Source organism: Gopherus evgoodei, chromosome 9 (assembly GCF_007399415.2).
Source record: "Gopherus evgoodei ecotype Sinaloan lineage chromosome 9, rGopEvg1_v1.p, whole genome shotgun sequence".
Taxonomy (NCBI): domain Eukaryota; kingdom Metazoa; phylum Chordata; order Testudines; family Testudinidae; genus Gopherus; species Gopherus evgoodei.
The window spans coordinates 63445321-63469719 of record NC_044330.1 but is presented as its reverse complement, the minus strand read 5'-3'; the positions used below and the strand labels follow the sequence as shown (position 1 = coordinate 63469719).

Sequence of the window (24399 nt, the reverse complement as noted above, 5' to 3'; positions counted from 1 at the left end):
TTTCTCCTCCTGTCCCTTTTTTAGCAGGTCGGATGAGGTGGCCGAGAGTTTAAGGTGATGGGCTGCTAATCCATTGTGCTTTGCATGCATGCGTTCAAATCCCATTGTCATCAGATGTGTTTAGTCTTCATCCCTCCTTTATAGACAACCATCTCCCCTTTGGTGTAATGACAGATCAAACAAAAACCTTCTCAGAAACTCAGACAACCCTCTCTCCTCCCCCTCCCCTTCTTTAAATAAAATGTCTAAATCTCATATTTCCAAAAAAAAAAAAAGATCTAGTTCTGTATTTCTTAGTTTTTATCTCAAAAGGTAACATCCTCATAATCTCCCCCAAACACCCTGGGACCTCCTCAAATGATAAAAATACTCCATTTCTCAGCAAGGCCATGACAGTGACCCACAGCTAGAATGTCTAGGGGAAGCTGTCCTGAAGAAGGCAACTCAAACATTTTCTCCCTGCTTCCCTTGGCAAGGTCTGACTGGGAAAACAAAACTCCCCAAACTGAAAATTTTCTGCTAAAAAAACAATAGTAGTCTGTTTGAGGACTTTGATTTGAATGTATTATTGTTATTCTCGTCTGATTTATCTCATTTCAGTCTTTGTCCTCCAGATGTGTTTCCAGCTGTTGAGTTGTGGGGGAGAGAGGCCAATTCATAATGTCTCTACTTCCCTTTCATAGTTTCTTCCAACTTGCTAGGAAGTACCTTTGCTACGACATGAGTCAAGCACTGTCCATTGTTGCTGGGCTATCTCGGAGAAGTCTGCATTGAACACAGTTCCTGGAATAGTCCTTGGGAGTGTGGATACCTTCAGTGGGCCAGAAGGGAGTCAGGCTCCTCCATTGTCACACCTGAAAGGCTGGTGGTGGGCATTTCCCAACCTCATAACATATTTCTGTAATGCACACAGAGCAAACTTCATAACTTCCCAAACCAATGTGAGCACATAGAATGCAAGAAGACATTAAGGTTAAACAGATGAACAGTTCAAGATTTTTGAAATGATCCCTCACCAGGCAGACTTTGTTCAAAACGTATCATCACTATATGAGAATGGTGAATATGGGGCTTGCAGGGTGCTACTTTGAGCACAGTGTGCCACACCTGGGCTTCTATTGCAATGGGAACATACCCTTAGAGTCCATCTCTCCTGGGATAAAGATGGCAGGATGGCTGGCCTGGGTCATTTGACTTGGGCTCATGGAGCTAAGGCTGAGAGGCTAAAAACTGTGGTGCAGATATTTGTGTTCACACTGAAGCCTGGGTTCAGAAACCCTCACCCCTCATGGGGTCTCAGAGGTTGGGCTCAAGTCCATACGTCTGCACTGTAATTTTATAGTCTTGCAGCCCCAGCCCCATAAGCCGGAGTCAGTTGACCTGGGCTTTGAGACAGGTGCCCTGGGTGTGTTATCACAGTGTAGACATAATGTTAGGGTACGTCTCCAGTGCAATGAAACATCCAGGGCAGGCCTGGCTTGGAGTAATCAGCGTCATGTGGCTTGGGCTGTAAAGTTGCACTGTACGTATCTCGGCTCAGGGTCAGTACCCTGCTCTAGGAGCCCAGAAGGCTGGGAGGGAGTTTAGCAAGTGGAAATGGTAAAACCGCAGGGAAGTATTACCCTGGACTCATGGCAGTTCTCCATTGGTCTGTCTGCTTTTGGGGCAGGGATAATAACTCTCAGTGGTGCCTTGTTGAGTGGCTTTTGGGGCATCTGCTCTTGGCTGCCGTCAGAAGACAAGATTCAGAGCTAGATGGTCCTTTGGTCTAGCCCAGTGTGGTTTTTCTTATGGTTTAAATTACACTCCAGGCACTGAGTTACTGAAAGTTTAGGAATTAGCAGTTGGTAGGTCGTGGATGACCCAGGGGCAGGGGCAGGGGCAGGGGCAGGGGCAGGGGCAGGGGCAGGGGCAGTTCTGGGCTCTCACACCAAATGCTCTTTGTGGCTGCCAGAATCTGTGGGCTGCTCATTTAGGTTACACTGAGTGTTAAGTCCTGCTTTGTGCACCGTGTATGAGAATGAAAATCCTAAACTGCCTTTTGAAATAACAAATGCAGCAGGACGTGTTACTGTCCCTGCCCCAAAGCAGACAGACCAATAGAGAAATGCCATTGAGTCCAGGGTAATACTCAGTGGTTTCCCCAGGAATTGAAATTAGGGGTGTGTGTTTGAATTTACAGGGAGGGTGTCAGGTCCAATGAGATAAATAAAAGATATATGAATAAAGTAAATGTTTTGTTAGGATTATGCAAATTTAACATAAGGATAATGCAAGTTTTACCAAAACACATAACAGATCTAGATTTCTAAAAAAAAAACAAACATTAAAAAAATGTATTTAATTTAAATTGACTTTTGAAAAGTAAGCCACCATGGGATAAGAGGGCAGTCCTCTCATGGATCAGTAACTGGTTAAAAGATGGGAAACAAAGGGTAGGAATAAATTATCAGTTTTCAGAATGGAGAGAGATAAATAGTGGTATCCTTGAGGGGTCAGTTCGAGGACCAGTACTGTTCAACATATTCATCTGGAAAAATGGGTAAACAGTGAGGTGGAAAAATTTTCAGATAATACAGAACTATTCAAGATAGTTAAGTCCCAGGCAGACTGCGAAGAACTACAAAAGGATCTCACAAAACTGGGTGACTGGGCAACAAAATGGCAAATTAAATTCAATGTTGATAAATGCAAAGTAATGCACATGGGAAAGCAATCTCAACTATACATACAAAATGATGGCATCTGAATTAGCTGTTAACACTCATGAAAGAGATCTTGGGGTATGGCTACACTTGAAATTTCAAAGCGCTGCTGTGTGAGTGTAGTCGGAGCGTCAGCGCTGGGAGAGAGCTCTCCCAGCGCTGCACGTAAACCACATCCCTTACGGGTGTAGCTTGCAGCGCTGGGAGCTGTGCTCCCAGTGCTGCGGCACTGATTACACTGACGCTTTACAGCGATGTATCTTGCAGCGCTCGGGGGGGTGTTTTTTCACACCCCTGAGCGCGAAAGTTGCAGCGCTGTAAAGTGCCAGTGTAGCCGTGGCCTTCAGAGTCATTGTGGATAGTTCTCTGAAACATCCACTCAACGTGCAGCAGAAGTCACAAAAGCAAACAATGTTGGGAATCATTAAGAAAGGGATAGATAATAAGACAGAAAATATCACATTGCCTCGATATAAATCCATGGTACGCCCACACCTTGAATACTGTGTGCAGATCTGGTCACCCATCCTAAAATATATATATATTGGAATTGGAAAAGGTACAGAGATGGGCAACTAAAATGATCAGGGGTATGAAACAGGAGGAGAGATTAAAATGACTGGGAACTTTCATCTTAGAAAAGAGATGACTAATGGGGATATGACAGAGGTCTACAAAATCCTGACTGGTGCGAAGAAAGTGAATAAGGAAATTTTATTTAATCCTTCACATAACAGAAGAACTAGCAGTCACCCAATGAAATTAATAGGCAGCAGGTTTAAAAAAAAACAAAGGAAGTACTTCTTCACACAATATAAGGTCAACCCAGGGAACTCTTTGCCAGGGGAGGCTGTGATGACCAACACTATAACAGGATTATAAAAAGAACTAGATAAATTCCTGGAGAACAGGTCCATCTGTGGCTATTAGCCAGGATGGGGAGGGATGCAATACCATGTTCTGAGTGTCCCTAGCCTGTTTGCCAGAAGCTGGGAGTGGGCAACAGGGGATGGTCACTTGATGATTATCTGTTCTGTTCATTCCCTCTGAAGCACCTGGCATTGGCCATTGTTATAAGACAGGGTACTGGGCTATATGGACCATTGGTCTGATCCAGTATGACCATTCTTATGTAAAAATGAATGATAATAATAAAAATGTTTAGTACAGAAACTCCCCAATATAATAACCTCCCAAGATAGCAACAATGTGAGATAACAACCTGGGCAAATAATGCATTTTAAAAATCTTGGCCTACTAGGAAACACATTTATATAAGTTTCCATTCCCAGTCACAAATCTAGCATTCAGGAGCAAAGTGACTAAAATATAGTCCAACAAACAAATGTTTATTTAACACGCCCCTCACTTTTCCCTCCACCGCACTCCACTCACCAGTGTTGTCCTTGGTCAGTGGAGACTCAGAGTTCAGAAGTGCTTTCACGTGAGTACACCTTCCAGGTGGGGGACAAGAAGGCACCTTGCTTGTTCTTCCAGCTGCTCACTGTTTGCTCTGGCCACGGCTGTTTGTTGTGCCACCGTTCACTCCACCGCTCTGTTGCCAATGGCCCTGCACAGTCACCTTCTGCTGCCACCTGCCCCTGTGACCTCTGCAAGTTGGTCTCTTGAGGTTTCACCAGCTCTCAGTCATTTCAGCTGAGCTCTCAGTGTGGGAACCTCGCTCGCTGCTAGTGCAGTCTGGGCTGTCTCTTCCACAAAAACACTGTATCCACAGGAACACTGTCCCCACAACAGGACTAAGCACTTAGACCTGATTGTCAGTGATTTCAGCTGCAGTGGTCAGCTAACAGAACAAAAGACTCTCTATGGAGCCTAATCAGCTCTGTCTTTAAACAGTGGAGAGGGACAGGTCCCCACCCTCTCTCTTCATGTCTTCAAATCATCACAGGCTACAGTTCTACTGCCCTTAACTCATACAATAAGAACAACATTTCATCCCCCATTCCCCCAACATTTCATCCCCCATCCAAAATCTATCACTTGGACAACACAGCTCTGTTTGCTGGATACCTAGGTAGATTAGGTGTGAATGTAAATAGAATCTAGCCCTGAAGCCTTTCCCTGCAGCCCCAGCTCATCACTAGCTGTCAGGGAGAGCTCATTTAGACTTTGCTTACAAATCATCATTTGAAATTAATAGGTTGGCCAACACCACCGAAATGAATGCACTGGCATCATAAAAAACAGCTGTATAAGGAAGCAAGGAAGCTAGTCTATGTTCATACTTTTCAAATCTTATACTTTTTCAGACACACATATTTTATCATACACTGTATAAGCTTTTAAAGTGTGTATTAATGTTTCAGTTTAAATTCAGATTTCCAAACAGTCAGTGAATTGGTATGTAACTAGCTCACAAAACTGGGGTGTGTGTGTGTGTGCAGGGAAATCACTGTTAATACTTCATTGCGGTTTTACCTTTTTTGCTTGCTAAACTCCCTCCCAACTTTGAGGGGGCCCAGAGCCCAGTATTGAGCCTGAGCTGAAACATCTACACTGCAGATTTACCACCCCACAGCCAAAGCCTTGGGAGCCTAAGTTGGCATGGGGCAGTGTCATAACATTTTTTCCCAGATCTGGACCTTAGCATCCAAAACATGGGTGTTAGCATGAAAACCTCCAAGCCTAGTTACCAGCTTGGACCTGGTATCGCTGTCACCAGCTAGGAATTATACAGTGCCTAGCTCACTGTGGTCTCCCCAAAACCTTCCCTGGGGGACCCCCAGACTCAGATGCCTTGAGTCTTACAACAAAGGGAAATAACCCCCTCCCCTTGTTTCCCTGTTACTCATAGACTCATAGACTCATAGGTCAGAAGGGACCAATCTGATCATCTAGTCTGACCTCCTGCACAAGGCAGGCCACAGAACCCCACCCATCCAATTTTATAACAACCCCTATCCCAGGACCGAGTTATTGAAATCCTCAAAAATGGTTTGAAGACCTCAAGCTGCAGAGAAACCACCAGCAAGTGACCCGTGCCCCACGCTGCAGGGGAAGGCGAAAAACCTCCAGGGCACCTGCCAATCCGCCCTGGAGGAAAATTCCTTCCCGACCCCAAATATGGCGATCAGCTAAACCCTGAGCATGTGGGCAAGAGTCACCAGCCAGCACCCAAGAAGGAATTCTCTGCAGCAACTCAGTACCCATCGCATCCAACATCTCCCCGCAGACCATTGAGCAGACCTGTCTGGTGGTAATTCAAGATCAATTGCCCAAATTAACGATCCTATCATAACATCCCCTCCATATACTTATCAAGCTTTGTCTTAAAGCCAGGAAAGTCTTTTGCCCCTACTACTTCCCTCGGAAGGCCATTCCAGAACTTCACTCCCCTAATGGTCAGAAACCTTTGTCTAATTTCAAGTCTAAACTTCCTAATATCCAGTTTATATCCATTCGTCCTCGTGTCTACATTAGTACTAAACTTAAATAATTCCTCTCCCTCCCTAACGTTAACCCCCTTGATATATTTATATAGAGCGAGCATATCCCCCCTCAGCCTTCTTTTGGCCAGGCTAAACAAGCCAAGCTCTTTGAGTCTCCTTTCATAAGGCAGTTTTTCCATTCCTCGGATCATCCTTGTAGCCCGTCTCTGAACCTGTTCCAGTTTGAATTCATCCTTCTTGAACATGGGACACCAGAACTGCACACAGTATTCCAGATGGGGTCTCACCAACGCCTTATATAACGGTACTAACACATCCTTATCCTTGCAGGAAATACCCCGCCTGATGCATCCCAAAATCGCATTTGCTTTTTTAACAGCCGTATCACATTGGCGACTCATAGTCATCCTGCTATCAACCAGTACCCCAAGGTCCTTCTCCTCCTCCATCGCTTCCAACTGATGCACCCCCAACGTATATCCAAAATTCTTATTATTAATTCCTAAATGCATGACCTTGCACTTTTCACTATTGTATTTCATCCTATTTCTATTACTCCAGTTTACAAGGTGGTTCAGATCTTCCTGAATAGTATCCCTGTCCTTCTCCGTGTTAGCAATACCCCCAGCTTTGTGTCATCCGCAAACTTTATTAGCACATTACCGCTCTTACTTCCTCCCAGGCTCCCCTCCCTGGACGACCCTAGGAGATTCCCTGCTTCCAGTCCTGGAAACACAAGTACCGAGAGATCTAATCTCTCTTCCCCCCTTACCCAGAGGGTATGCAAAGTCAGGCTTAGTAAATCTAACACAAAGAGATTTTTCCCCCTGACTTCTTCCTCCCACCAATTCCCTGGTGAGCTGCAGACTCAATTCCCTGGAGTCCCCACTAAAGAAAAACTCCAACAGGTCTTAAAAAGAAAGCTTTATATAAAAAGAATGAAAAAGGACATAAAATATAGTCTCTGTAATAAGGTGACAATATACAGGGTCAATTGCTTAAAGGAAAAAAATGAATAAACAACCTTATTCCAAAAGAATACAATTTAACACATTCCAGCAACAACACACATGTAAATACAAAAGAAAAAAATATAAACCTATTGTCTTACTATCCTTGTACTTACAGCTTGGAAACAGAAGATTAGAAATCCTGGAGATAGAAAAATCACTCTCAGAGCCGAGAGGGCACAGACATAAGACAAAGAACAAAGAACTCACACCCAAAACTTCCCTCCACCCAGGTTTGAAAAAGTTTTGTTTCTTGATTGGTCCTCTGGTCAGGTGTTTCAGGTTCCCTGTGTTAACCCTTTACAGGTAAAAGAACATTAACCCGTAGCTATCTGTTTATGACAGGCAGCCTTCGGTGATTCATTGCAGTCTGGACATAGCACAGCATTATGTCTACATTGTCATAAACATACTCAAGTCACTATTCTCAAACCCTGGGTCAGTTGATTCAGGCTTGTGGGGCTTGTGCTGCAGGGTTATAAAATTACTGTGTAGACACTTGGGCTTGAGCCCAGCCTCCAAGACCCCATGAGGGGTGAGGGTCTCCGAGCCTGAGGTCCAGTCTGAGCCCAAATGTCTGCACTGCAGTTTTTAGCCTCACAACCTGAGCCCCAGGAGTCCAAGTCAGATGATCCAGGCCAGCCGGGCCTCAGGGCTTTTATCACAGTATAGATGCCCTCTCAGAATATGTCTACATTGCAATGTAAGCCCAGGGTTAGCAGAAGTCATGTCAGCAGCCCCAACTCATAAACCTAAACTACAAGGAAAAGACTCACCCCCAAATAAGCTGGGCAGTGTCCTTCTCTCTACGGTTCATAAGTCCAGCAACCAAAAGTCCTTTAACATGAGCTATCCCTGCTCTTCACCCCACTCACAGCTGTTGTCCTTAGTCAGTGCAAGCCCAGAGGTGCCTCTGTAGAGTTCACCTGCTATCCTGGGTGGAAAAGGGGGAAAATAAGAAGGCACCATACTCACTATGTTGTCTAGGGACTCACTCATCCCTTCACTGCCACCCTGTCCTAACATTGATCTAACACCTAAATTTTAGTATTAGGACCCAGGGCCCAGCCCACTTGGCTTTGGAACCCCTTTCCCCTGCCTAGCGAGTGCTATTGAATTGAGGATGAGTCCCTCAATCGGGGTCTGCCAAGCACAGTTGGGCTGCCCTCAAATCACACAACAAGGATAACAACCCTTTATTTCTCCTGCCCGAATAATAAGGAGACTGGGAATCCAACACCAGGCAAAAGTGATCATTTCGGCAAGCAATCCAACCTATTTCCAACATACTATAAAATCCACATGCAGACTCATACACGAAACCTTGCAAGAAAATCTTCCTGAGGGAGTCTGAGGCACCTGCTGCTGGAGGGAAGGAGGGAGCCGTGGGTTGGGATTGAGAAGCAGCGTGAGGAGGAGGGGCCTGTGGGTTGGGATCGAGGAGCAGTGTAAGGAGGAGAGAGTTGTGGGTTGGGATTGAGGGGCACTGGGAATAGGAGGGGTATGTGGATTGGGACAGAGGAGAAGGATGAAGAGGAGTAGGCTCTGGTTGGGAGTGAGGAGCAGTGTGCATAGGAGGGACAGAGGGTTGGGATTGAGGGGCACTGGGAAAAGAAGGGACATGGGTTTGGGCTGTAGAGCATCCTCGTTTGGGAATCCAGCAGGAAAGGGGAAGGCAGCAGGTGATTCCAGTTCCTTAGGGATATTCTGTGTGTTTGTATGTGTGTGTGTGCAGGGAAGGAACATGCTATATGCCCAGAGGCCTTTATTCCTCCAGGCTGCAAGGACAGAGGGACTGTCAGGAAGTTGCCCCTTCAAACCCACACACAAAAAGGCCTTTCTGAGGAAAGGGAAAATCCTGAAGAGAAAGAGGAACATCAAAGAGGACTTCAGAAAGACAGTGTAAGATCCTTATGAGTAGTTTATCACCTGACCAGGGACTTTAACCCTGGGCCCTCAGATTAAAAGTCTGACGCTCTGCCAACTGAGCTAGCCAGGCTCACAAAGGAGAAGAGCAAGTTGGTGCAGAAGAGAAACTAGTGAAGACAACAAGAGCAGGAAACAATAGGGGAAACCTGCTGCTCTGTGTGGCCTGGTCAACACTACGAGTTCATATCGAATTTAGCAGCATTAAATCGCATTAACCCTGCACCCATCCACAAAAGGAAGCCCTTTATATCGATATAAAGGGCTCTTAGTACCAATATCTGTACTCCTCCCCAATGAGGGGAGTAGCGCTGAAATCGGTATTGCCATGTTGGATTAGGTTAGTGCTGCCGCAATTAGATGGTATTGGCCTCCGGGTGCTCTCCCACAGTGCACCATTGTGACCGCTCTGGACAGCAATCTGAACTTGGATGCACTGGCCAGATAGACAGGAAAAGCCCCGCAAACTTTTGAATTTAATTTCCTGTTTGCCCAGCATGGAGTGCCGATCAGCACAGGTGACCATGCAGTCCCAGAATCAAAAAAGAGCTCCAGCATGGACCATATGAGAGATACTGAAGCTGATCTCTCTATGAGGAGATGAATCTGTTCTATCAGAACTCCGTTTCAAAAGACGAAATGTCAAAACATTTGAAAAAATCTCCAAGGTTATGACAAACAGAGGCCACAGCAGGGACTCAACACAGTGCTGAAACTTAAGGAGCTGAGACAAGCATACCAGAAAGCCAAAGAATGAAATGGATGCTCACAGAGGGAGGGGCGACTGATGACTGTAGCTATCACACAGTTCCCACACTCTCCGAAAACCATTTGAATTCTTGGCTGAGTTCCCAAAGCCTGAAGGGTCAAAAACATTGTTGCGGGTGGTTGAGGGCATATGTTGTTCCGCCCCCCCCTCGTGAAAGCAAATGAAAAAAAATTGTTTCTCGCCTTTTTTCAATGTAATTGTACGTCTATTGGATGCTGCTGGCAGACATGGTGCTGCAGCGCTACATAGCAACATCCCTTTTCCTTCCCTTTCCTTCCGGACGGCAGACAGTACAGTAGGACTGGTATCCTTCATCGTCATCCCGTGAGTGTTCCTGGCCGGCCTCGGTGAGGTCGGCCGGGTGTGCCTGGGCAAAAATGAGAATGACTCCCAGGTCATTCTCTTCTTTAAGCTTTGTCTAATGGAGATTCAGTCCTGCCTGGAATATCATAGCAGCTGGAGGCTGCCCTCCCCTCCCCCCTTGAAACTCTGCTTGCAGAGGCAATAAAGTCAGTGTTGTTTCAAATTCATGCATTCTTTATTACTTCATCACACAAATGGGGGGACAACTGCCACGGTAACCCAAGAGGGTTGGAGGAGGAGGGAAGCAAGGGATGGGGTTGTTGCAGGGGCACCCACTAGAGTGGCATGCAGCTCATCATTTCTGGGGGATGTCTGGGGCTCTGACTGGGAGCGAACGTTGGCCTCTGTCTTTAGTAGACTTGCCTGATGGTCTAGACAGGACTGACTCTCCCTTTAGACAAAACTTAAAGAAGGGAATGACCCGGGGAGTCTTTCCCATTTGAGTCCATGCACCCCCGGCAGACCTCACCGAGGTCGGCCAGGAGCACCCATGACAGCAGCAGATGGTACAGTAAACTGGTAACTGTCATTGTCAACTTGCAAAGCAGCAGACGGCACGGTATGGTTGGTAATCATCTTTGCTAACTTGCAAAAGGCAAGAGGATGTTGCTGTGTAGCACTGCAGTAGCGCGTCTGTCAGCACCATCCAGTAGACATACGGTGACAGTGAAAAAAGGCTGAACGGGCTCCATGGTTGCCATGCTATGGCGTCTGCCAGGGCAATCCAGGGAAAAGGGCGCAAAATGATTGTTTGCCGTTGCATTCACGGAGGGAGGAGTGAGTGACGACATTTACCCAGAATCACCCACGACACTGTTTTTGCCTCATCAGGCATTGGGATCTCAACCCAGAATTCCAGTGGGCGGGGGAGACTGTGGGAACTATGGGATAGCTACGGGATAGCTACCCACAGTGCAACGCTCCAGAAATCGACGCTAGCCTCGGTACATGGAAGCACACAGCCGAATTAATGTGCTTAGTGGGGCCGCGTGCACTCGACTTTATACAATCTGTTTCCAAAAACTGGTTTCTGTAAAATCGGAATAATCCCGTAGTGTAGACATACCCTGTGATTAACAACTTTGGTGGCTAATTGAAAGGCTGATGGTTCAAACTCAAGTGAAGATGGAGGCGTTTTTTTTTAGTGATGAGAATCCAGTACATTTTAACACACCGAAAATCTCCTCAATGCTGCTCTAGCCTCATTAGGCAAGCATAAGTAACACTTTTCCCAGATGCATTGGTGGTATAGTGGTGAGCATAGCTGCCTTCCAAGCAGTTGAGCTGGGTTCAATTCCCAGCCAATGTAATGATGTGATGTTTTCTCCCCTGGGAATTGGTTTAATTTCAGTCACATTGTATCAGTTTATCAATGGATTGAGAGAATCAATGTCCTGCAGGTCATTCAAAACACAATGGAGGAAGAAAGGGGTGGGAGTAGACAATAAGTCGTTGGAGTTATCCTGGTATTACAATGTTTGTTTTATTTTTTTTTAAAAACTTCCTTTACTTCCCTCTCCCTTTTAGACTTGGAGCCTTTAAGGTCAGAAGGGAGCAATGCGATCATCTAGTCCAACCTTTTGCACCTTACAGGCCAAAAGACCCCCCTCCCCTCCTGTAATAGACCCAGGAAGGGAGGCAGCTCTGTGCACTGCCCCTACCCCAGGCAGCACATGGACGACCTCTGCTCTGTTCCCCCAATGGGTGTGCAGAGATGTGCCAACAGCACTAAGGTGGCTCCCTGCCCACACTGCCTCCATCCCTCCATGCCACTCCCAGAAATGGCCGGCATGTCCCAGCATCCCCTGGGCTGGGGGGAGTGTCTCCATTCACTACCCCTGCCCCGAGTACCAACTCCCCAGCTCCCATTGGTCAGGAACTGCAGCCAATGGGAGCTCTGGGGGCGGTGCCTGCAGGCAACAGCGCAAGGAGACCCCCTGGCATGGCTCACCTAGGAGCTGCTGACACAGGGTTGTGTGTACTGGTCACTTTGGGAGCTGCACTGCCCGGGGTAAGCACCACCCCTCCTGCACCCCAACCCCCTCCCCCAGTGCAGAGCCAGCACCCCGCACCCAAATTTCCTCCCATAGCTTTGCTTGCCTTCCTTTCACCCAGAACCATCCTTCTTCTTCTGGGATGCAAGTAGCCATCCCTGGGAAGCCAAGTGGCAGGCACAGGATTCTACCTCCCAGTAGCCAACCCCACCACCCCAGGCTTTGCAGAACGAATGGTGGCACTCTACTAACCCCACTTAGCCGCACTGAGGCGCTTAGCTTCTGCCCTGCCTTCCTCAGCTCGACTTTCCTCTTTTGCCCCATTCCTGCCTCACTTCCTCCTTTGGCAAGTCACACAAAGGAGGCCAGCAGGAAGAGCCGGCCTCCGTAGGCCAACCTCCAAGGGCAGAGGAAGCCAAGCCACAAGGCTTCAAAAGGTGACTCTCCAAGATCATCTAGCTTTCCCCTGCTGATGCCAAGGCTTTTTCCTCAGCTCATTTCCCCACCCTCTGCCATGCAGGTGTTAGGGTTATCGCAGGTGTTACCCAAAATTGGGCCAGCTAGTAAGCGTAGGGAGGACTAATGACCCGCCAGAGTCTGGCAGATAGCAGCACATTTATTATACTGATAGCTAAGCTCAAAATAAGTGGGGGAGGAGGGGTAACACTCGCACTCACATACTCATGCTCCCAGGACAGGCACATCACTGCAGATGTCAGGATTCTGCAAGGTAAGTGTCTCACAGCACAGCTATGGACGGTGCGATGAAGGTAAGTCTTCCTGAGGCTCAATGAAATACAACGGAGAGAACCACTGGCCAGGCGGTCCAGGCAAAGGGCATTCACTGGAGGTACAAGCTTGTGAGTGCTCTGCTGAGCACATGGCCCCTTCCCCTTTTAAGGGCCTACACCTCATGGCCTGTGACTAGAGATAACTTGGCTGCATCTGGTTGGTCACGCTCCACCTTGGGCAGTGTCCATGCTCTGGGTCTGTGAGTGCTGCCTAATTAGAGTCCCAGACACCTTGTCTACCTGGGAGCTCTTCTGCTCTTCAACCAGAACATTCATCCCACGAGCAGTCCAGGAGGGAGCGGGACGGGAAAAGCCACTTCACAGGCATTCAGAGAGGGAGAGGAGACAAAAGTGGGAATGGGGGGAGTATAACAGACCTTTTGAGCATAGAAATCACCGCTGCTCCTAAAACAGCAGGGACAGGCCAGTAGGAGCTGGGAAAATTAAGCCCTCATGTTTCTGCCTGGTTTTAAACCAGGGACTTTTTGTGTGTTAGACAAATGTGATAACCACTACACTACAGAAACTCTGTTGCAGTTTCTCTTCCCCTCCCTTCATAAGAATGGCCATACTGGGTCAGACCAAAAGTCCATCCAACCCTGCATCATATCTGCCAACAGTGGCCAATACCAGGTGCCCCAGAGGGATTGAACCTAACAGGTAATGATGAAGTGATCTCTCTCCTGCCATCCATCTCCACCCTCTGACAAACAGAGGCTAGGGATCCCACTCCTTACCCATCCTGGCTAATAGCCATTCATGGACTTAACCTCCATTAATTCATCTGCAAAAAGAAAGAGGAGTACTTGTGGCACCTTAGAGACTAACAAATTTATTTGAGCATAAGATTTCATGGTCTAAAACCCACTTCATTGGATGCATGCAGTGGAAAATACAGCAGGAAGATAGATAGATAGATAGATATACACAGAGAACATGAAAAAATGGGTGTTGCCATACACACTATAATGAGAGTGAGCAGTTAAGGTGAGCTATTATCAGCAGGAGAGAAAACCTTTTGTAGTGATAATCAGGATGGCCCATTTCCAACAGTTGACAAGAAGGTGTGAGTAACAGTAGGGGGACAAATAAACATGGGGAAATAGTTTGACTTTGTGCAATGACCCATCCACTCCCAGTCTTTACTCTAGCCTAATTTAATGGTGTCCAGTTTGCAAATTAATTCCAATTCAGTAGTCTCTCGTTAGAGTCTGTTTTTGAAGGTTATTTGTTGTAATATTGCGACTTTTAGGTCTATCATCAAGTGACCAGGGAGATTGAAGTGTTCTCCGACAGATTTTTGAATGTTATAATTCTTGACATGTGATTCGTGCCCATTTATTATTTTACGTAGAGACTGTCTGGTTTGGCCAATGTACATGGCAGAGGAGCATTGCTGGCACATAATAGCATATATCACATTGATAGATATGCAGGTGAATGAGCCTCTGATAGTGTGGCTGATGTGATTAGGTCCTATAATGGCGTCCCCTGAATAGATATGTGGACAGAGTTGGCAACAGGCTTTGTTGCAAGGATAGGTTCGTGGGTTAGTGTTTTTGTTGTCTGGTTGCTGGTAAGTATTTGCTTCAGGTTGGGGGGCTGTCTTAAGCAAGGACTGGCCTGTCTCCCAAGATCTGTGAGAGTGAGGGATCGTCCTTCAGGATAGCTTGTAGATCCTTGATGATGCGCTGGAGAGGTTTTAGTTGGGGGCTGAAGGTGACGGCTAGTGGCGTTCTGTTACTTGTTTTGTTGGGCCTTTCCTCTAGTAGGTGACTTCTGGGTACTCTTCTGGCTCTGTCAATCTGTTTCTTCACTTCAGCAGGTGGATTTTGTAGTTGTAAGAACACTTGATAGAGCTCTTGTAGGTGTTTGTCTTTGTCTGAGGGGTTGGAGAAAATACAGTTCTATGTTAGAGCTTGGCTGTAGACAATGGATCGTGTGGTGTGTCCTGGATGGAAGCTGGAGGCATGTAGGTAAGTATAGAGGTCAGTAGGTTTCCAGTACAGGGTGGTGTTCACGTGACCATCGTTAATTAGCACTGTAGTGTCCAGGAAGTGGATCTCTTGTGTGGACTGGTCCAGGCTGAGGTTGATGGTGGGATGGAAATTCTTGAAATCATGGTGGAATTCCTCAAGGGCTTCTTTTCCATGGGTCCAGATGATGAAGATGTCATCAGTGTAGTGCAAGTAGAGTAGGGGCGTTAGGGGATGAGAGCTAAGGAAGAGTTGTTCTAAGTCAGCCATAAAAATTTTGGCATACTGTGGGGCCATGTGAGTACCCATAGCAGTGCCGCTGACTTGAAGGTATACGTTGTCCCCAAATGTGAAATAGTTGTGGGTGAGGACAAAGTCACAAAGTTCAGCCACCAAGTTTGCCGTGACATTATTGGGGATACTGTTCCTGATGGCTTGTAATCCATCTTTGTGTGGAATGTTGGTGTAGAGGGCTTCTGTCTCCATAGTGGCCTAGATGGTGTTTTCTGGAAGATCACCAATGGACTGTAGTTTCCTCAGGAAGTCAGTGGTGTCTCAAAGATAGCTAGGAGTGCTGGTAGCATAGGGCCTGAGGAGGGAGTCTACATAGCCAAACAATCCTGCTGTCAGAGTGCCAATGCTTGAGATGATGGGGCATCCAGGATTTCCAGGTTTATGGGTCTTGGGTAGACGATAGAATACCCCTGGTTGGAGTTCTAGGGGAGTGTCTGTGCAGATTTGTTCTTGTGCTTTTTCAGTGAGTTTCTTGAGCAGATGGTGTCATTTCTTTTGGTAACTCTCAGTGGGGTCAGAGGGTAATGGCTTGTAGAATGTGGTGTTAGAGAGCCGCCTAGCAGCCTCTCGTTCATATTCCGACCTAGTCATGATGACGACAGCACCTCCTTTGTCAGCCTTTTTTATTATGATGTCAGAGTTGTTGCTCAAATAAATTTGTTAGTCTCTAAGGTGCCACAAGTACTCCTCGTTCTTTTTGCTGATACAGACTAACATGGCTTCCATTCTGAAACCTGTAAATTTATCTAGTTCTCTTTTAAACCCTGTTATAGTCCTAGCCTTCACAACCCCCTCAGGCAAGGAGTTCCACATGTTGACTGTGTCTGTGTGAAGAAGAATTTCCGTGTATTTGATTTAAACTTGCTGCCTACTAATTTCCTTTGGTGGCCTCTAGGTCTTATATTATGGGATCAAGTAAATAACTTTTCCTTATTCACTTTCTCCATACCACTCATGATTTTATATACCTTTATCATATCCCCTCTTAGTCTTCTCTTTTCCAAGATGAAAAGTTCTAGTCTCTTTAATCTCTCCTCATATGCGACCGATTCCAAACCCCTAATCATTTTAGTTGCCCTTCTCTGAACCTTTTCTAATGCCAGTATATCTTTATTGAAAAGAGGACACCACGTCTGTATACAGTATTCAAGATGTGGGTCTACCATGGATTTATATAAAGGCAGTAAGATATTCTCTATCTTAGTCTCCTTTTTTTAAATGATTCCTAACATCCTGTTTGCTCTTTTGACTGCTGCTGCACGCTGCATGGTCGTCTTCAGAGAACTATCCATGATGACTCCAAGATCTCTTTCCTGATTAGTTGTAGCTAAATTAGCCCCCATCATATTGTATGTATAGTTGTGGGTATTTTTTCCAATGTGCATTACTTTACATTTATCCACATTAAATGTCATTTGCCATTTTGTTGCCCAATCACAGTTTTGTGAGACGTCTCTGAAGTTCTTCACTGTCTGCTTTGGTCTTAACTATCTTGAGCAGTTTAGTATCATCTGCAAATTTTGACACCTCCCTGTTTACCCCTTTCTCCAGATCGTTTATGAATAAGTTGAATAGGATTGGTCCTAGGAGTGACCATTGGGGAACACCACTAGTTACCCCTCTCCATTCTGAACACACCAATGGGCGAACCTGGAGAGAGAGGTGGCAGCCCTTCGATAGGTCAGCTGGTAGAGCAAAGGACTGGAGCCGGCACTCAGGAAGTCATCCTGACGTCGCCCTTCTGACTCTGGCTTGAAGGAGAGCTTCTTTTTCTTCCCCTTGCTGACAAAGAGCAAGAGAAGAAAGAAAGGTCCGGTGGGCCAACTTGGTGCACAAGTCCGTGCTGTCTTTTCTTGCTTGGGAGCCTGAAATGAGGGACTCGTGGTGGATCAAGGCACTGCTGTGCTTCCAGAGAAAAGCCCACTGCTGCACATAGAGAGCATGCCAAAGCATAGGAGTGAACCAGGGACCTCTAGATTGTCAGTCTAACACTCTCCCACTGAGCTGAGTCAGCACCCTAATGGCACTTTTTGGGCCTGCTGCTTCTCTGTCTGGGATGTTTTTGTCAGCCCTGGCACACAAAAAGGACAACATTGCGAGCACCCACGAAGGCAAGATGAATTTTTGCCTGCCTTGCTCAGCTTGACTTGCTCCCTCACCCCATTCCTGCCTTAGATCCTGGGTTACCTGGTGGCTGAAGATGGTCCATTGTCTCAAGCGGTGCCAGAGTCTGACACAGTGTCTGTGGGCAGCCTTTGCTCTGCACATGCCGGCCGTGCACATATGCAAATACTTTAAAGCGCCTGTCAGTAAGTTCTGGGGACAGTTGCTCACCTTCAGAGGAAGCTCCCTAAAATTGGCCTATCACACCCAGTGGTACATTGACCTCTGTTCAGAGTGAGCCAAAGGAGGGGGGCCTCGCTGCTGTGGCTGCCGCTGCTGTGAGGGCAGCCACTGTTGCGGATGAAGCCATCCTGCAAGCACCTTCCACCTAGCCACCCACTGAAAATCCTGTAGGGCGTAAGGTGGGAATAGAAGAACACTTTGGGGGGGTGGACTTCCTAACCTCCTAATCAGCAGCTAAGTATGCCCAGTGGTCTGTGATGGGATGTTAGATGGGTTGGGATCTGAGTTACTATAGAGAATTCTTTCCTGGGTGCTGGCTGGTGAGTATTGCCCACTTACTCAGGGTTTAGCTGATCGCCATATTTGGGGTCAGGAAGGAATTTTCCTCCAGGGCAGATTGGCAAAGGCCCTGGAGGTTTTTCGTCTTCCTCTGCAGCATAGGGCATGGGTCACTTGCTGGAGGATTCTCTGCAGCTTGAGGTCTTCAAACCACAATTTGAGGACTTCAATAACTCAGACACAGGTAAGGGGTTTGTTATAGAAGTGGATGGGTGAGATTCTGTGGCCTGCATTGTGCAGGAGGTCAGACTAGATTATCATAATGGTCCCTTCTGACCTTAAAGTCTATGAGTCTATGAGTCTACTCCTCCCCCTTCTGCCACCATCAGCCATCCCATACCCGGTGCTGCATCTGGTGGGGTCAAAAAAAAATACGGCCATATCGGAAGAGTCAGTTTGGGTTCTTTGCGGTTGCCCCACTATTCCCCTCGGGTCTGACCTGCCCTCCAGCTCAGCCACCACTGAAAATTGAAACACAAAAAAGTAGAGCTGTACAAGGCTTCAAAGCCCACCAGGCCCAACCCTCTTCTAATACAGCAGAAAAGCCGCACTTCTCCTGACTAGGTAGGGATGTCCTATTGCCCCACAAGAGGTGGAAGGCCATCGTGTTTGGTCTCAGCAGCACTCGTGGAGCAGGGGGAAACACATGGCTGAGGAAATTCCCCACAGATGGGTCTTGAGCATGACAACCTTGTAGGTAATGACATGATCCACTTACGCCACCGGCCAAACTATTCCTCACAGGCCAGCAACCATTTCTCCCAGTTCGCATTTCCCACCACGTCCCCAACCGAATGCTAGAAGGCCCAGCCATCAACCTGCCCACTCTTGCAGCCCTCCTCTTCCGCCCTTACTGATAGGGGGAAATATTGAGCCTCCCTCCCTTAGGCCCTTCAGCATTCCTAGGGACACCAACACCGCCCAAGTGACTTTGGGCCAGTAGGTCAACCAATAGGGCTGCCTCCTAGGCCAGGCTGCAGCCGAGCTTCAGGATTCAGAGGAAATGCAGCTCGTATCCCTACCTACAGGACTCCGGGCACGGCCAGGCTTCTGGATCAAACGTCCCCTCTTGTGCTCAAGTCACAATAGCTACTGGGGAAAAGATAGGCTTTCATGGCCTTTCAGAAAGCAAGATATAGTCTTGGAAGACCCAGCAGGGTTTGTGGCACAGGAATTATCCTCAGATCCTACCAAGACTTCAACTCAGATTGCAGGATTCAAAGTCCTGAGTGCTGGCCCTTACATCATGGGACCAATAGGGAACCCTCAGACCTCTGCTGAGGATGACCCCCTGCAGGCAGCCCTGCATTTACTCACCAAGTTGTCATGCAGCAGTTTGCTGCAGCTCCCAGAGGCCTTTCTTTATCCAGGCTGAGAGGCCAGTGGGCATGTGAAGAAGTTGCCCCTTCAGTCCTAGGCAGTACATGGCCCTTCCTAGGAAAAGCCAAGTCCTGGGGAAGAAAGGTGATATCAAGTAACATCCTGGAGATACACCTTCTTTCATGTTGAGGGGAATGATTCCTTTTTCACCTGACTAGGGACTTGAACCCTCAGATTAAAAGTCTTACGTGCTACCAACTGAGCTAGCCAGGCTCACATCTGAAAGGAACACATTTAGTACACAAGAGAATCTAGTCATGAAAATGAAGGCAGGAAACAATACAGAAAACCTGCTACTCTCGCTCTCTTAGCAGTCCTAGTCCCGGCCTGCTCCTCCATCCGGTGCCCTGAGGCCCTATTCTTTTTTTAGTTAAATATCAAATCCAGGAGAAAACACAGTTATACAAAGCAAAAAGAAATCACAAACAGAAATGTCATTGGAAATACAAAAATAAAAAAGGGAAAAGCAATCCCCATCACTTTATCATGTCGGGGCCATTCTTGTATCAAGAGCATCCACTAAGGTCCCTGTGTGCTTACGAGAAACCTGGAGCAACTCATACCACAGCCTGAACATGAAACTCAACTGCTCCCAGATGCCACAGTAAAACTCTTTGCCTGCTGTGACGTTGCACTCCATAGGATTTTATGAAAATATGCTAATGAGTGTGAATATAAAGTAACTGGAATATGCTCCATGCAAAAGGTCTCTTGTAAGGTATCATTACAAAGCTTATAATCTACTGTGTGTGTTCATCTTATTTGTATGAACCGATTATTCCTGTATCTTAAACTAGAAATATGAACTATAACTCTGAGGTACTTTTGTAAGGATGCAAAGTGTGGGCCATTAATAGTGGTTTGGACTCTTGATGGCTCCCATTAACCAGAACAATTGACTGGAGATGGCTCTGTCCTGCACCATCTGTGAGTCAGGCCAGGAAGAATGAAGGCTTGGGGTCTCACAGGACATGTGATCATGTCACCTGGTACAGGAATCCATCTTAAACCTGGGGCTCTTCCCCAGGAGACAGACAAAAGATTCCTGCCTTGTACTAAAGCTGTATAAGGGAGTGAAACAGAAGAAAGGTGGGTGCAGTCATGAGAAATCCTCTAGCTACCACCTGAGCTGGAACAAGGACTATACCTGGTGAAAAGATTGGGCCCAGACAAGAAATAAGTCTAGTCTGTGAAAGAAGCTTATTGGAAGATCTCTGAGGGTGAGATTTGATCTGTATTGAGTTTCATACTGTATTAGGCTTGGACTTGCATGTTTTTGTTTTATTTTGCTCTATGGAGAATACAAGCTCCATAAAGAAGGAAAAGTTAATGCCTTAGAAAAATCTGTGTGCGTGTTAGATGGGTGGGAGGGTGTCTAGAAACCACTCTCCTCTAGTTTCTTTACTCTGATTTCCTGTAGAAAATCTGAAGCAGAGAACAAACCCATTGCCTTCTCTGAGGCTTGAATGCAGGACTTTCAGATTATGAGACTGATGTGCTACCAATTGCGCTAAGAAAGCTTGGAAAAGTCCCTTCCAATCCTAAAAATCTATGATTCCAAAAGCTTTAGGCTCAGTGCATATAGGACCCTGCTACAGCAGTGACTGGGGCACGGAAGGAGCCAGGGATGTGCTGGAAGAAGGGAGCTCTCGTGACCAGAGACTTTTCCTGGCAGCTTTCACAGCAGCAAAGAAATTAATTCATGCTGCCAGTGGACAATCTACTGGAACTAATGGCAGCACAGGGGGAATGTTTCCAAGCTGTGCACCTACTTCCACATTTTAGAACTTACTCTCCTTTTCCTAGTAGGGCACTTTCCATGTGAATTAATCAAAGCAAGTTGGGGAAACTACACAAGGAATAGAAACCAGGGTTCTAGATAAGGGTTGAATTCATAACCCCAGCAGTATCCCCCTCTGCACTAACCTGTTCCAACAGTGCAGGTGCTCCTTAGACAAAGTTGGGAAGCAGACAGTTATCGGTCTTTGTGGGTCACACTTTTGCCTGGCGATTGTAAGGCTGATGCATCAAACCTAACTCAAGATGCGGCTTTTCAGCCATGAGACTCCAGTACATTTTAACAGGAAGAAAATCTCCTCTATTCTGGTTTAGCCCCATTTGACTCTTTCTGCCCGTCTTCTCCCCCCAGCCTCCAGTCTCTTTCCTTCCCGATTGGGGCCATGCAGACAGGAGCCCCAGTCAGTCTCTGTCACAAAGTCTGTATCCCATAAAGGAACGGAGGGGTCTCTCTAAAACACTGATATCAGGGAGGGGAGGGGTGTCTGTGATTAGGGGGAGAAAGGATGGAGAATTAACAGTGGGGCCCAGAGAGATTCCCCCAGATTGGAGAGATCCCCTGCTGCCCCCCATCAGCCAGCTGTGGGAAGAACAACTTGGGATTGCTTGGGGAAGCCACCTTTAAAAACACAAGTGAAACATGCTAGTTACATTTTAATAAGACAAAAGCCTCCTCAAACCCAGGGTCACGATCACTGGAATGATTTTGTCCTGATATTTTACTGGCTGCAGACACAAAGTGAGTCAAATTACAGCTTCCGTTTGGAGTCAGTGCACACACAAGGATCTGGAGGCCTTTAATTCTTAGGTTCTGCTGCCATTTCATTTCTGTCCTGTTCCAAGATTTATTGTTGTGCAAAGCAACGTTAGGCCCTTGGGAGTGTTCCCTCTGGTCCCGCCTGCTGCCCCCTGGGCAATTTAAAAGGGCCCGGGGACTCCTGCCATCATCAGCAGCAACACAAGGGAACTAAGGTGGCATCCTGCCCACCCTTGCTCCATGTGGCACACCATTCCCAGAAACGGCTGGTACGTCCCTGCGGCCCCTGGGGTGGGGGGTCCTCCACGTGCTGCCCCCACCCCATGTGCCAACTCTGCCAACTGTGGCAATGGGAGCTGCAAGGGTGGAGTCTGCGGACAGCCATGCTCAGAGATGCCCCCGGCCCTCCTGCTTAGTGGCTGCTGCCAGAGGAGGGTGCAGGTTGCTTTTGGGTGATGTCCGAGGTAAATGCTGCACCCCTCACCCGCTCCTGCACCCCCAACCCCAAGCCAGACCCCACACCTGCACCCAAACTCCCTCCAAGAGCCTGCCCCCTGCACACCCTCCTGCAGCACAACCCCCTGACTGACACCAGACCTTGCACCCAAACTCTTTCCCAGACTCCAACCCCTCTCTCTCCCACACCCAAACTCCCTCCCAGAGCCTTAGGCAGGTGTGTGGGGTGGGTGGGGCAGGACTTGGTCCCATTCTGGGCACCACCAAAAATTATACAAACCTGCCGCCCCTGTCCAGCCCAACCTTCTGCTAATGCACCTCAGCCCACACCCGTGCAGGGTTTGAAGCTTCCATTGCTTAAATTCCAGGACACTGAGGGATTTCAGCTCCATTTTGCCCACAGGGAACCTTCACCCCACTAACAACCAGGTTCTTGTCCATGGGATCACTGTAGGAGGCTGGGTCCCTCAGTGTCTTTTCTCTCTCTACGAGAGGCCAGAGTGCAATAACTGGGGCATCTGAGCACCCAGGGCCTTCTGTGGGGCTGCCATTCCCCTTCCCCTTCTGTGGTCTCATCTGTCATTGACTCCAGCCTTTTTTCTATCCATCGTCAGCACCATCCCAAGCAAGCTGCACTCACCTCAAAAAGACATAAAGTCCTGTGGCACCTTATAGACTAACAGACGTATTGGAGCATAAGCTTTCGTGGGTGAATACCCGCTTCATCGGATGCATGTGGCGGAAATTTGCAGGGGCAGGTATAAATATGCAGGTAAGAATCAGTCTAGAGATAAGGAGGTTAGTTCAATCAGGGAGGATGAGGCCCTCTTCTAGCAGTTGAGGTCTGAATGCCAAGGGAGGAGAAATTGCTTTTGTAGTTGGCTAGCCAGGCACAGAATTCCCACTACATTCATCTGATGAAGTGGGGATTCACCCCTCAAAGCTTATGCTCCTGTACATCTGTTAGTCTATAAGGTGCCACAGGACTCTCGCTTTTTACAAATCCTGGCTAACGCAGCTACCCCTGTGATACTCAAAAAGACAGTGTCCCCTGGTGGGTGTAAATCACTGACCTCTCTCCTCTCTGAGCACTGACTGCCCCTCTGTTTCCTTGGCTCTCAGTCTGTGCAGATGGGACCTTTTCCTTCAGTGCTGGAGGATTCGCCCTTCTCATCTACCCTTGTCTCAAGCAGCACAGCGAGAGGGAATCTTAAATGTACCAAGACGACTTCGTAGCAGAACCCCCCCCCAGACCTTCCATGCAATTGGCACTTGCCCCTCACTGAGCAGGACTGAAACTGGTGCAGGGAGACTGGTGGGCCACATCCCCTCTGGGCATGAGCAAAGCAGCAGGGTGAAAAAATGAACCTGGAGATTGCACCCAGGGCCTCATACATGCAAAGTATGCGCTCTACCACTGAGCTATATCCCCAGATGGGTGGTATTTGCTATGGGTTACACTCAGAGCCCTCCTGTTCTCACTGCATCCAGTGACCTATAAGCTTCACAAGAAGCCCATTCCCCTCTCTGAGGGCCAGGCCTGCTCTCCTGGAGGTTACTTGTTCATAGGGATCACTTTGCAGCAGGGCCAGATTCTATGTGTGGGGCAAAGAGAGTTTGTGCCCTGGACTCCGGGTGCAGAGATACACTCAGCCCTCTCCCCTGCATTGGGTGGGGGGGTGCTGCAATCCCCTGCTGTAAGGTCATTGTGGGGGATGCTGTGAGCAGCTCAACACCTCACCCTGGTGGCAGAAGTGGGGTGGGGAGTTTTAGGTGTTTCCACCTGCCTGTGAAGTCCAGCTTTCCCCAGCACATTCACTGTGGTGCAATTGGGTCACTGTTTCCATGGCTGAACAGCAAAGAATCACTCCCAGTTTCCCTTCTAGCTGCAGCAGGATTAGCCTGTGTCAGTGGTTAATGAGGTGGATCTAGTTGTAGATTGTTATTCATTCCCCACCTTGACAATTCACACAGTCCCTTTCCTACTCAAATCCCCAGCACCTCGGTGATCCTGGTAGCAGGGGTTGGGTCCTGAGACTTTGAGGGTCCTTTTACCCTCCACCTGGAGTGAACTCAGCTTTTCCCC

General features: G+C 47.5%; 1 long non-coding RNA gene and 3 other non-coding genes across 4 annotated transcripts; 1 reads left to right on the top strand and 3 right to left on the bottom strand.

Moving 5' to 3' along the window:
* Nucleotides 1-627: 627 nt before the first annotated feature.
* LOC115658028 lies at nucleotides 628-19369 on the bottom strand. Its single transcript, XR_004002128.1, has 3 exons — nucleotides 19241-19369; nucleotides 16889-17020; nucleotides 628-898 (listed from the first exon to the last, which is right to left on the bottom strand). It is a non-coding gene; the product is annotated as an uncharacterized LOC115658028 (long non-coding RNA).
* TRNAK-UUU lies at nucleotides 9052-9124 on the bottom strand. The gene has a single exon. It is a non-coding gene; the product is annotated as a tRNA-Lys (tRNA).
* Nucleotides 11421-11492, top strand: TRNAG-UCC. The gene has a single exon. It is a non-coding gene; the product is annotated as a tRNA-Gly (tRNA).
* TRNAV-AAC lies at nucleotides 13423-13495 on the bottom strand. Its single transcript has one exon. It is a non-coding gene; the product is annotated as a tRNA-Val (tRNA).
* Nucleotides 19370-24399: the final 5030 nt, after the last annotated feature.